At 35.2% G+C, this 14,680-nt stretch overlaps 1 protein-coding gene across 1 annotated transcript in view; it reads left to right on the top strand.

Moving 5' to 3' along the window:
• Positions 1 to 14,680, top strand: part of GLG1 (golgi glycoprotein 1) — a 136,758-nt gene that overhangs the window by 12,908 nt on the left and 109,170 nt on the right. The window lies entirely within an intron of this gene.

The following is a 14,680-nucleotide window of genomic DNA, read 5'->3' as shown; positions in this document are numbered from 1 at the left end:
TAATCTCATACACTATACTAAATTAGTCTTAATTCCTTCAAATGTAAGAGTATGATTGAGTAATCTTAAATTGGGGGAAGAGAGAGAATATATGAATCCTTAACTCCATGTTTTAACTACAATGACATCCATAGGTGAAAGTGATGATAATTTCCACTTATATCTTTAAAATGAGATTGGATAGCTTAAATTTAGGAGTATTAAGAAAAGAGTTGGAATATCCTCCAGAGAGAAACTAAAGCAAATTTCTGAAGTGCTATTTTTCTTCTGTGTTTCAGATTCCTTCCTGCCCTCCTCTCCCCGTTTAAATTTAGCTTCTACTATTAGTTCAACAGCAAAACCTTCATTTCTATTTACAGGCGGGAGGCAGGTTCAGAGCTAAGATGTAGAATGTAGAACAGTTTTTATATCCTACAAGATGCTCAGGTTCAACCAACCCACATTATTATTTTTAAATAGCTATATTTTAAGATTGGATAATTTATAGAAATAAATATAGTTTATTTTATTGGTTGAGGAACAGAAGATATGAATGGCATCTATGTGTCTGGTGTAGGATGATAAATATAAAAATCATAGTAGTTTTCCCGAAGTCTTGCTCTAGCCAGCAATAAGCATTTTTATTTTTTCCTTCAAAGCAACCGTTAGCAGCTTAAAAAGTAACTGTTAGCAGCTTAAAAAGAAACCTGGTCATTTTTAAACTGTTGTTACTACTTCAGGAAGTCTATGCTATACCTAGAGAAATCGGGACAAACCCCTTCAGCTGCTAAGTTCCTTTGAAAGCCTTTGCTTGTTTTTTGAGGATTAATTAGAATGTTTGACTGGAGTAGTTTGTTCCTGTGGCTATGGGTTTCTTTTGTGTGTGTTTTTTCCCTCATTTTTGACTCTACTGTCTTTTTTTTTTTTTTTTTTGGTGCAGTTGATTCTCTTTTGTTTTGGGTTTGAATGATGCTTGAAATCATTGACTTCCTCACAATAGTAATCACTGAAGCATACTTTTAAAGAATCATAATTTTGCCCATTTCATTGTAGTAGTCCATCTATGGAGAAAGAGAGAATATGAATCCTTTAACTATACTGTGACATGTATAGGAGATAGTGATGATAAATTTTATATTTCCATTTATATTTTTAAAGTGAGATATGGAGTAGTTTAACTTTGAGAATTGTTAAGGACCGTGCCTAAATGAAGGGGCAGGTTAGGGAATGAGTTGAAATATCCTCTAGAATTTTAGTTCCCCTTTCTCACCATTGGTAAGAAAACTTGAATTAGCAACATTATTTGCAGAGAAAGGTAGAATTTTATTGTTGCTTACATCTTAACTGCTCAAATAAAATTAAGCCTGTTTCCAGTAATGAAAAATATCCAGTATAACATAATAAAAGTGTCATTTTACTAATAACACTGTTTGACATTTTATAGGAAATTCCAATACTGTACATAAATACTGTGCCGAGAGTGCATCACAAATAAGGTCATTGAGTAGACTAGACTTGTGAAACACTTTTTGATGGCAAATATCTTCTTCAAAAGAGTTTGTTGTGTTTTCATCAGCATGGCAATTTGAATGTTGACATGTTTGTAGTAACAAGGAAATTGCTTTTTAGGTTAAAAGATGCTATACTAGTATTAGTTTGAAAATAAGATTCTACTTTTTAAAAAAATGTTCTTCCCCAGTGCTTAGCCCAATGTTCCACACCTAAATGATGAGAAATCGGATAGTTCCATATGTAGCTCTCCCATTTGTAATTTCCTTTGCTTATAGAAATAGAAATGCTCCTAGCTTTATCAGTATTATATTGTTTTCTCAGTTGATGTGTACTTTAGTAATTACAAAATGTATTTTCAAGTCTCTGAAACTTTCTAGGAAGGAAGTAGTTAGCAAAATTTGCCATTTTTTTTTTTAAACATGGTCTATTACTTATACATGTGACTTATTAGGATTAATTCAGATTTCCTTGAAATACAAAGTGTTTATGCTAACAGTTTATATGCTGTGTGTATTAACACACACATACATGATTTATATATTTATATATGCACATTATATTTGTACTAATATATGTTTATGAGATACATATAACACATGTGTATGTATTATATATTGATATCACATGTACATATGAAAATTGTTGATGTAATGCATATGTCACATCTACCAAATATTAGACGTGTGTGTGTATGTGTGTGTAAAAGTGTGTAATGGATACAGTATTCCTTTATGTCTGGTTTAAGTGTGGCAGCTATTTTAATTTTAATCTATTTCTCCCCCCCCCCCTTTTTTTTTAATCAAGTTGTGAAGATCAGATGAGAGAGAACTTAAGCAGAATACTTTATGAATCCTAAAGTACTACATAAAAAACTATTTGTAGTGTATCCTAGTATAGAATTTCAGTTAGAAGGTCACTTTCAGCAGCCATCTAGTCTAGTTTTGCAGATGGGAGCTGCTTCATGAGACTGGTCCTTGGTGGCAGGAGGGCAGCTGTATATCTCTACCACCTTTAGACTAGGCCAGGTAGTATATAGAAAGGGAACGAATAAGGCACAGTGCCAGGCATGGCCCAGGGTCACTTGCATATTTTTCTGTGGGATGAAGCTGCCTTGGTTGTTTACATTAACTATGATGCTCTAAGTCATATTCCTATATTCTTGCTTCCACCATACACTCCATGACCTCCTCATACATTGTTTATGATATGTTCAGGTTTCACTGAGTGATTCTAATATAGAGGGAGTAGAGGAGCTCAACAGTGATTTACATTGAAGCCGTGATTCCCAAACTCCGTATAAATGTAGGTAGGAAAACCTCCAACAAGAGAATTAGTGCAATAGTTGCAATCATCCTACCTCAAAGAAGATGAAGAAAGAGTTGGTGGCATCTGGTGATTAGTAAGAGAACTGAATTTTTGAACTTAACTCATTACATATCAGAATTAGGTTCAGAGATAAAGAAACATGGCTTGGGCAATTGTCAACATATTAGAGGTGATAAAGAACAGAATCAATTGCAAAAATGGAATCAGTTCTGTTTGATTTTCTCAATTTTCTCTTTTTGTCAGTGAGAAATCTGTCATATGTCTATGCAGGAACAGGATTGATTAATCATACTACAAGCCATAGTAAGAGTATCTAAACCCAAGGACTAATTTTATTTTATTTTATTTTTAAATTTTTTAAGTAATAGCTTTTTATTTTCAAAATACATGCAAAAAAGTTTTCAACATTCACCCTTGCAAAGCCTTGTGTTCCATATTTTTCTCCCTTCCCACTTCTCCCTTTCCCTAGACTGAAAATAATCCAGTAGAGGTTAAACATGTGCAATCCTTTTATACATATTTCTATAAATATCATGCTGCACAAGAAAAATCAGATCAAAAAGGAAAAAATAAGAATGAAAACAAAATGCAAGCAAATAACAAAAAAAAAAATTAAAGTATTATGTTGTGATCCCACACTAGTCCTCTCTCTGAGTGCAGATAGCTCTCTCCATCACCATTGGAACTGGCCTGAATTGTCTCATTGTTGGAAAGAGTCATGCTCATCAGAATTGATCATTATATATTGATGTTATCGTGTACAATGATCTCCTGGTGCTGCTCCCTTCATCTAGCATCAGTTCACATAAGTCTCTCCAGGCCTCTCTGAAATCATCCTGTTGGTCATTTCTTATAGAATAATAATACTCCATAACATTCACATACCATAACTTATTCAGCCATTTCCTAACTGATGGGTATTCACTCAGGGTCCAGTTTGTTGCCACTATAAAAAGGGTTAAAGACTAATTTTAGAGGGAAAGTTTACATGATACCAAGATAACTGAGAAAATTTACTCTATAGATAATGATGAAATGAATAACCAAAGTAATTAAGTGACCATCAACATCAACTAACATTTATTTTTAGTATTTTAGTAACCCTCTCTCAATGTTTATTTAATCATTATATTTCATCTTGGATCCCAGATGTTCCTTGTAATTGTCTGGTATATAGAAATGTCTTCTCTTGGGCATTCTGGGATACGTCTTGTTCTCAGGCAGTTCTGCAGCAGATTTGATTTTCTGGTTCCAAATTACTTGTAGAGATCCTTAGATGTTCCTTTACAAAAACATCTCAATACAAATTTTATTTTATCAGTAACTAGTTCATGTAATGAAAACTGACTCAAACCTTGAGATTCTGAAATGACCTATAATAGCAACTTCAAATTAAGAACCCATTGTTCACTTGAAACTTCAGAGATTTTAGATTTTTTTAATGTACCCCATTGGGATTATTTATTTTTGACATATATGATTGTATGATCTTGTTGCTTTCTCAAAATTTTTCACTCCCAATTAATCCTGATTCCTTTAGTTTGGCTAGTTGCTATTAAGGATCTAATTCTCTATATGAAAATATAAGTAGCAACACTCTTTGTAAGTAAATTCTTTCTACTCATTGGTTTATTGATTACACAAATTAATTAGAAGAACCTGGCTTTAGTTGTAACAAAAGACCTGGGAAAGGGGTTTATGTAGATACACTAAGTAAATTAGTTCCCAATTATATACAGAGAATGGTGTGTGTCAAATGGCTTGTCTGTAGTAAAGCATATTCAGTTGTTAACTATATTCAAATAGAGTAGATATTATACACACATTACTCTCCATTAAGATGTCTGATTGCAATGAAATTCTATTCCTTAAAATAGAACAGAAGTTTCTGACTTAAACCTCACAAATTAATAGATGCCTATATTTGTTCAGTTATTCCCATAGCATTCTGAAAGAATGTGATACTAAAAGGACTAAATCTTATGCATGACAATAAAAGTGTTAACAAGTAGATGACAAGCCCAGGCACTAATTTACTTAGTTGTTTGGGATATGGAATGACATTCAAGTTGATAACAGTAACATTTTATATAATAACATGGTGCTCATAGCTTCTATTGACCAGCTGCTAAAGTATTGAAATTTGCTATAAAAAGAAAGAAGCAGGAATATGATTATAACAGCATCATCCTGGTCCTCCAGGCCTAAGAATAAAAGGCACAGAATGATTAAGTACATGTATATCAAGATTTCTGGTTGGATTTTAGATACAAGTCACAGTTGACAACCGATCATGAAATAACAATTCCACTACTTTATTGGCAGGCTCAGGATTATCAGGTGGGAAGCATTCCTGTTTAAAAGGAAATAATACAATAGGGAAGCTAAGTCAAGAGCATCCTATCTTTTGCCATGCCAAAATTGTGCCCTCAATATTTCCCCATATACAAACATCCTATACTTGCAACAGTTCAGGATCACATTTCACTCTCTGTGACCTATCAGATCTGAATTCAAAACTTAGGACAATGTCCTAAGAGATTTTACCTCACATAATAAGTTTCACAAATCACAGCTGAGGATTTGATATGATTATTTATACTCTCATGGTATTGCAATAAGCAATAAAACTTAACTAAGACTCATGCTCATATAAAGAATTTCACTGAACATCCTTCATTTGTTTTTCTTCTTCCCAAGTTTAAACTCATCTTGGTATAAAGATCAATCATTAGGAATTACTTGTATATAGCATAAACAAACACATGAATTTCACAACTCTAACAAGCTCTTTTTTTGAGGTGATAAGAAATGTAATCTTGCCTAAGCACAAGGTAGTTTCAAGAAATGAGTAAGTTTACAAATGAAAGGATTTTTACAAAGTCCTTTCTTTGTACTTTTCCTCACATAGTAATTGCCAATTTTTCTTTCTCCCAAAATTTTTTCCAGTCCTTTACTGAGTCACATCCTTCAGTAATGGCCCTATTTGGCAAATTTTTTTTTTTTTTTGAGTTATTACATTTTGAGAGTTTTTAGGAAGGTGTGTCTTTGTTCCTTTTGTTCCCTTAAATAAGCTTTTTTTTTTTTTTTTTTTTTAAGGGAGGAAATAAGAATAGTTCTTAAAATTCAAGTCAAATATAATCTATTATAAAAATGGGTAGGAGACTCATGAATTAAAGCAAAATTTCTCATTTCAAGACACACAATTTAAAAATGATTTTTTAATTGATCAGCACTTAACTTTAGTTTGCAAGACTTCCAGTAATACTTCTAATCAAACCATTTACTTTTTGGTTGTTTCCTGATGTTATTTAACTTCTTTTGACCCCAATTTCCTCATATGTAAAGTAGGGATAATAGTAGCGCTTATCTCCCAGGATTATTGTGAGGATCAGAGTATATTCAGAATGCTTTACAAATCTTAAAGTTCTACATAGATGTAAGCTATAATTATTAACAGAAACGACCAAATCGGAATGTCATTTGGAAAGGTTTTTCCAGACTTCTCATTCAATTCTCCTCCATTTCAGCTGTTTTAGTGTTTTGGGTTCAACAGATAATCAGCATCCCATGAGTTTCTTTAACAGTATAAGTAGAATCTATAAATACAGAGTTCGTGGTTTGACTTGGATTATTAGATTTCAAATCCCTTCTCTTATCACATGTGAAAATGCTTAAAATCACTGTTAATTAGAAAAATACACATTGAAACAACTCACTTATTAGATTGGCTAATATGACAAATAAGGAAAATAATAAATGTTGGAGGGTATGTGGGAAAGTAGGGACACAAGTGCACTATTGGTGGAATTCTGAATTGATTCCACCCATTCTGGAGAGCAATTTGAAGATAAGTGCAAAGAGCTATAAAACTCTTCGTACTATTTGACCCAGAAGTATCACTACTAGGTCTGTATCCCAAAGAGGTTTTTTAAAAAGAAAAAGGACCTATTTGTACAAAAATATTTATAGCAGCTCTTGTGGTAGCAAAGAATTGGATACTGAGGGGGTGGTGTCCATCACTTGGTGAATGGTTGAGTAAGCCATAGTATGTGGTAATAATAAATAACTTTCACACTACAAGAAATGATGAACAAGATGATTTTGGAAAATTCTGGAAAAAAATTATGTAAACTGATAGATACAGTTAAGTGAGCAGAACCAGGAGAATATTGTACCCAGTAACAACAATATCATATGATGATCAGCTTTGAAAGATTTAGCTATTCTTGGCAATATGAGACAATTCTGTTTTCTTTTTAAATTTAAATTTTTCTTTTTCAATTTCCTTTTCTTTTTTTTGTGTGTGAAAAGAATTAATAATAAGCGGGCAGTTTCTAAGTGATAGTTCTAGGTTTTTTTTCTTCACTTTGAAACTATTGACTAGTCCGTGACCTCTACTCCTTCTGCTTTATAATCAATGATGAGATGACCTCTTTCTCTAGCTAAAAATCTGTCATGGGGGAATGGGAGAATGGTTCCTAATTCTCTTAAGACAAATTCTAAAAACCATTCAATTTTTAATTTGTTTATGATGTAAAAACATTATATGGTCTGAGAGAAAATATTTCCTTATTTCTTTGTTTTCCTTCATACTTCCTGAACCTGGCCATAAATCAAGAATGTAAAGGGAAAGGAAGAAGCTTTTTGAAATCATATAATTTCTTTGCTTAGTTTACATTCTTTATTCCAGGAAAAGAATAGTTAACAAGACATAGAGATTTGCCAGAGAAGTTTTTCTTTCTAAGCTCCATACTTTACAATTTCAGACACAGATTCAGATATGGGCACAGAAAAATACCCATATAAACTGACAATTGTGAGACAGTGGCCTCGATATTCCTTTACCTAGTGAGGCTTTCAGTTACCCAGCCTTTTGAATATTTATTCTTTTTTGCCTGATAATTAATTAAAACTCAAAAGAATGTTGTTTTTCTCAATTTGATCATTACAGTATGTCTCCAAGAGGCCATGCTATCTAGCATACACACAGATACACATGGTTTAAGGAATTACTATCCTTCAAAACTGCATCTGCCTGTCTTCCTGCATATCCTGATGTGACATTTCTTTTACCAGTCAAATCTCAAATCATCTGTACCAAATTTTTTCTTTCCCTGTCCCTCTCCTGTCCATATGACTAGGTTGTCATCTGAGGGAAAGGAAAGAAGAGAGAAAGAAACTTTGTGTTTTCTTTTCCTCTATTATATAATCCTTAATCTTCCCGCCAAAATATTCATAGTCATTTCTTTTACCTCAAGGTTATTCTGTCCTATAACCCATAAGGGCAATTGCCATTTCAAAGTTTCTCTTAAAAGCACACAAGTCTTATATTTGCTTGGGCTAAAAATCTCTGTTAAGACCCAAATCTTCCCCCGCAAGCTGCTAGCTAGTCTGGGCACAAGCCCGACTGTTTTTCAGGCATCCCCAATGCTCATGCCAGGAGTCTAGTATGCTGGCCTCTCCTCCCTCCCAAGACCTTTCTCCCCGATCCCTTATATTTGGGGTTGGACTAGGTGTCAGATCTGTTCTGCCCTGATTATGCTAATTGTAGGTTGGCAGACTATCCTGAGGGGCAACCCGCACCATTTTGGAAGCAAACTTGGAAGACTTTTATTGGGTGGAGCTTATCCTGGAAGGGCTTGCCCTGGGTCAGATGCATGAGCTAGAGTTCCTTTTGTTGTTTAGGAGAAGTCCTGTTGCCACATTCTTGCTCCTGCTTTATAGAAAACATCCTTGAGACCTAAGAGGACCTAGGGGACTATAGGTGAAACTATTGGTGTAGCTTTCTGGTTCCTTCAAAACAAGTTAGACTCTTCCGCTCTTCTCTTAGCTTGTGGAACAGCTTGGCCAGCCCAGGTAGAGAAGCTTCAGTCACCTGAGTCAAATCTGTGTCCTTGCTGAGCAGCCTGAGGCTAAATAAACTGATTTTTGTTAGCTAGTGGATGGTTTGTGCAGACATCATTTGGTGGTTGAGAATAAGACTACTTTGGTGTGGTGGCTAACACTGTGTTTGAAGGAAGGGGAATGTCATGCAGATGCAGTGGAGGGTGAGTTCCAGGCAGCCTCTACCTGTGAAGGTAAATTGATGTGGGCATTAGAAAAAAAATACAAACTGTCTTTGGGCATTCAGATGTCACTCTAAACTGTCCATCTGATATATCAGGCCTGCCTTAGAACTACCTAAAAATACATATTGGGTAGGCACAAAGAAAGTGACGTATTGGGTGAAGCTTCATGTTGGAGGTAGTGCTCCTCATGGTAGAAGCTTGGAAGGAAGCTGAGATGTGTCTTTAGATTTTGGGGGTAGACAGCAAAATGCATAAATATGGGAAGAAATGTCTTGTATAAGGGAGAGCAAGTACGCTAGTCAGTGTATAATTCATTCAGAACAATAGATTGGATTTCAGGCCTCCCTAAATGGTGCCCAAGATTACCATGCTTCCTTGGCTGCCATCGTCTGCTGTTGACTCCTAGTGAGTCTTTTCCACAAATCATTGCCTAACTCAGATTCCCAATTTTGTACTTTGGAAGCCAGTTTTTTAAACTCAAAAGTAAGACTTTTATCTTTACCCTGTTAGATCTCATTCAGCTCCTATTTAAAAGTAGCTAAGATGCAGTGGGGATATATCAAGTGTCTTTTCAATAACTGGATCATGTATATGCTTTCCATATGGACATAAAATTAGCTATTAAAAAATTAAATCCTATCCAGAAAGTAAAATTTCAGGGAAGCTGCACTTTTATTTTAACATAACTTGATCTACCAAAAGACTTCATTTCCACTCTCCACCCTCTTGAGAATGTAGAGCAGCGCATTCTATAATACTATTATTTCTTATTTGCAAAGCAAGGTTAATTATTACCTTTTTCCCCCACTTGAATTGTATTTTTACTTGTTTCATTGAATTTGTATAGTTTGGTTATTAATAAAAGCATTTTTAAAATAGCATCAGTTGTATGCAAGGTAATGGTATGATGAATGCTTGTCATATCCTGTTACATCAGTCATTTCCTCCATTCATCCTTCATCATTCTTTTTCTAGCTTTCATTCCATTCTATCTTCTTTATATCTTCCCCCATTCCATGAATAATTTCCATTTCCAAATTATTTATATTAGATAAATAACCTGGTTTTTAAGTTTTGATTTAAAACTACTAGAAAATAGTATTCAATATCAAGTCAATTGCCTTTGTTTTAGAAAATAACAATCGGCACCTCACTGTTGAAATTAAGAGGATTATGTAGATTTAGAATATATAGCAACTTTGTTTTATAGTTTAGTAGTTTTTTGTGACCAGATATTTTCTGTTAAGTAGCTGGTTTCATTCTTACCTGACTATATGTAGATATCTATGTTTTTTTCTATCCTTTACTTTTGCCAGAATCTCCAAAGATGATATTTTTGTATTACTGGGGGTTTATTTTGTATGCTTTCCTTTTTATTATTATAAGCATTTCCAGCCTAAAGAAGAAATCTTACTTGGTAATTTAGAAGAGGAAGTATAAAGAGTTGATTTTTGTCTTTACTGGGCCATTGACAGGCACCTCCATAGGAGAATACAACATGTTGGAATTAAGGATGAAAAGACTATTGTTAGGTAAGACCTCTGGGTTTTAGAAGATTTCTGTACTCTGGAGATTATTTTCTTTTTGTTTCTTATCCTTAAGAAAGATGCCTACTAGCCAGACCCTAGAATGAATCCTAGGAAGTGGTTGTTAGCCTCTCTTAATTCAGAAATTATGGCTGTGGTTATTAGTGTCTACAAATAACCTGGCTCCAGAGCTATTATTTCTTTCATAGAGTTGAAATACTATCACAGCTGCCATCACCAAAGAGAGGGATATTGGATATGGGCTGTGAGAGAGTGAGAAATCAAGGACATTTGTCAGCCAGAGCGACTGGGATGATAGTTGATAGTGGTACTCTGGACAGTAGTGTGGAAGTGAAGATGAGGAGAAGGTTTTGTGAGAGAGATGAGTTTAATCTGGTCAGTGTTGTTATATATCTATGGAACATGCTGTTCAAAATGTCCAATAGAAAATGAGAGACTAGAAGTTGGAGTTTTTCCTTGTGAGAATCATTAGCATAGATGTGGTAGTTGAATCCATGGAAGCTGATGAGATCACCCAGAGAAATTGCTTAGAGGGAGAAGAGAGTCCCAGGCAGAGTCTTGGGGACAGTGACCTGGGTGAAGATCTAGCCAAGGAGACTGAGATAGGAGGCAAACCAGGAGAGAGAATTGACAGAAAACAAAGATAGTTGGAGAGAAGAGGGTCAGAAGCTGCTGCAGTGCCAGAAGGGGAGAGGGGTTAGGAAGAGGTGTTTTTCACAGTTTGGTCTGATGGGCTTCTCTGGCAGTGGGTGAAGCCTGTGGACCCCTGCTCAGAGTCGTGGTTTTATCTGCTCTGAACCCCACAGGATTTCAAAGGAAACAGATTCTATTGACAGGCAGTTATTGAAATATAGAAAGGTCCAAAGAGGTAAAGAACCTTCCCCTTTATTCCTTTAGAGAGATGACTGCCTGCACCCAAGCCAATGAAATGCCCTGATCAGCATCCTTCCCTGCTGTTGAAATTATTCAGTATTAAAGTCTGCATTCATACTTATCACAGGTGCGCCCCTCCTGCATGGCAGGTGTTTGTGTAGATGGTGAGGTCTCCTTCTCCATTAGGGAAGAAAGAGGAGATGGCAGGGTGATGGTTGTAAGGAGGCTTTGAGGTGAGGACCAGGGAACCCTATTTAGGATGATCAGACAAAAAAATATGTTCATAACTGCAGTCTTTTAAAATGCTGGAAACCTGAATGTGAGGATTGGAGGAGATCAAGTTAAATGGAATCTACAGATGATTTGTCACAATATGACATTTACACAGCACTTTAAGATTTGTGAGATGCTATCCACGTAGACAATTCTTGTTTTACATAAAATTCAAGTTAGATGAATTTGGTCAGTGGGAGTTGATGTAGAAGAGGGGACGGCCTGCTTAGCCATACACTGTCCCACTTCAATGGGGGTGGTTTGGCCTTTTCTTTTCTTTTTATTTTAATAGTATTTCATTTTTCCAAATAAATGCAAAGATACTTTTCAACATTGTTTGCAGAATCCCGTGTTCCACATTTTTCTTTCTTTCCTCTTCCCTCCCTCCTCAACACAACAACCAATCCTATATAGATTAAACGTGCAGTTCTTCTAAATATATTTCCATATTTGTCATGCTGTGCAAAAAAAAAAAAAAATCAGCTCAAAAGGGAAAAAGCCCGCAAGATTTAAAAAATATATAGCAAACAACCTTTTTAAGATGAAAAATACTATGCTTTTATACACATTCTAGCTCCATAGTTCTTTTTCCTGATGTGTATGGCACTTTCCATCACAAGTCTTTAGAAATTACCTTCAGTCATTTTGTTATGGAAAAAAAGCTGAGTAATGGCAGAATTTTTACTTTTTTTGAAATAACTTATTATCAAAGTATGTGCAAAGACTCAACATTCGAATACCTTTGCAAAATCTTTATGTTCCAAAATTTTCTCCCTCTCTCACTTTGCTCCACCCCTTTCCCTAAACAGCAGGCAATACCATATAGGTTAAACATGTGCAATTTTCTTCTATATATATTTCCGCATTTATCATGCTGCACAAGAAAAATCAGATCAAAAAGGAAAAAAAACAAAAACAAAAAACAAGCAAACAACAAAAAAAATGAAAATTCGATGTCATGATCCACATTCAGTCCCCATAGTCCTCTTCCAGGGTGCAGATGGCTCTCCATCACAAATCTATTGGAATTGGCCTGAAATCACCCCATTGTTGAAAAGAGCCAAGTCCATCACTGTTATGGGCCAGAACTCTGAACTGTAAGGATTCTTAGAAGGTACTAAGGTACTAAGTCAGTGGAATTGATAGAGATGATAGTTATCTAATTTAGCATGGTTCAGTATGATTGATCTGATCCTACAAGGAGCTGTTATGGTCCAGAACTTGAAACAAGGTACTAAGTGGAATTGAGGAGACAATGGCTAAATCTAGTTTAGCATCAATTTAATCCTATAACACATAATGGTTTCCTAGTGATATGATTGCTTTGTACTCAGTGTACAGCATATAAGCAAGAAGCTCTCAGGGCCAGACACAGAAGCCCATTCTTGGAGGCGGAGACAGATTCATTTCATCTTCCACCTTTGTTGTGGCTGGAGGCTGAAGCACAAACCCTTGGAATTCCAGAAGATTCAGAAGCCAGAGAAGGCAGGTGGGAGCTCAAGCGCTTGGAACCAAGACCAGACTGAAAGGCTCTCCAGAAAGCTGTCCAGCCTCAGGAAGGAGATAATAAAGGATCTGGACTATAAGAAAGCTAACGGACCCCAGGAAAGAAGATAAGACTTGGAAAGAGACAATAAAGGATTTGTACTTTAATTCCTGGCTGCACTTATGATTACTGAACTGAAAGGAAGGCTGCCTCCAGAGACCCCAAGAAAACCCCAACAAGAGAATATTACACATCACAGTTGACCATCCCATAATTTTGTTGTTAACAATGTACAATGTTCTCTTGGTTCTACTCACTTCACTTAGCATCAGTTCACATAAGTCTCTCCAGGCCTCTCTAAAATCATCCTGCTGATCGTTTCTTGTAGAGCAGTAATATTCCATTCATATACCATACTTTATTTAGCCATCTTCCAATTGATGGACATCCATTCGGTTTCTAGTTCTTTGCCACTACAAAAAGGATAGCCACACATTTTTGCACATGTGGGTCCTTTTCTCTTTTTTATGATCTTTTTGGGATATAGCCCCAGTAGAAACACTGCTGGGTCAAAGGGTATGTACAGTTTGCTTTTTGAACATAGTTCCAAACTGCTCTCCAGAATGGCTGGATGTGTTCACAATTCCACCAACAATGTATCAGTGTCTCAGTTTTCCCACATCCCCTCCAATATTCATTATCTTTTTCTGTCATCTTAGTCAATCTGAGAGGTGTGCAGTATCTCAGAGTTGTCTTAATTTGCATTTCTCTGATCAATAGTGATTTAGAGCACTTTTTCATATGACTAGAAATAGTTTCAATTTCTTCATCTGAAAATTGTCTGTTCATATATCCTTTGATCATTTATCAACTGCAGGATGGCTTTGAATTCTTATAAATTAGAGTCAGTTCTCTATATTTTAGAAATGAAGTCTTTATCAGAACCTTTGAATGTAAAAATGTTTTCCCAGTTTGTTGCTTCCCTTCTAATCTTGTCTGCATTAGTTTTGTTTGTACAAAAACTTTTTAACTTAATATAATCAAAATTTTCTATTTTGTGATCAATAATGATTTCTAGTTCTTCTCCTCCACAAATGAGAGGTAAAGAATAGTAGCTTTTTAAGAAAATCGTTGGAGCAGCTGGATGGCACAGTGGATAGAACACCACCCCTGAAGTCAGAAGGACCTGAGTTCAAATATGACTTCAGATACTTAACACTGCCTAGTAGTGTGACCCTGGGAAAGTCACTTAATCCCAATTGCCTCACCCCTAAAAAAGAAAATTATTCTACTGTTATTAGCTTGCTGTTATTTAAAAAAAATTTTTTTTCTTTATTGTCTAATAGAGATTAGCCTATTAAGACAGATTCTTCCACTGACATGCCAAATTATTGTAGTAATGAGCCTATCCTTGGTTTTTTAGGTCCTATATTTATTGTAGTCATGTGATGGCTTCTGACTAATATGATGAGCTGTAAGTTTTAATGTTGTAACACTATGGTATGAAGCACATATTCCTAGACCTCCAGAACATAGAATCTTGATTCCTTTCTTTCTTTTTCTTTTTGGTCATTCAGTTAATGTTTTAAATCAAAATGTTAATGTTTTTGGTA

The sequence above is a fragment of the Antechinus flavipes genome, chromosome 2, assembly GCF_016432865.1.
Source record: "Antechinus flavipes isolate AdamAnt ecotype Samford, QLD, Australia chromosome 2, AdamAnt_v2, whole genome shotgun sequence".
NCBI classification, from domain to species: domain Eukaryota; kingdom Metazoa; phylum Chordata; class Mammalia; order Dasyuromorphia; family Dasyuridae; genus Antechinus; species Antechinus flavipes.
Note: the sequence above shows the minus strand (reverse complement) of the source record. Positions and strands in the feature narration are given on the sequence as shown.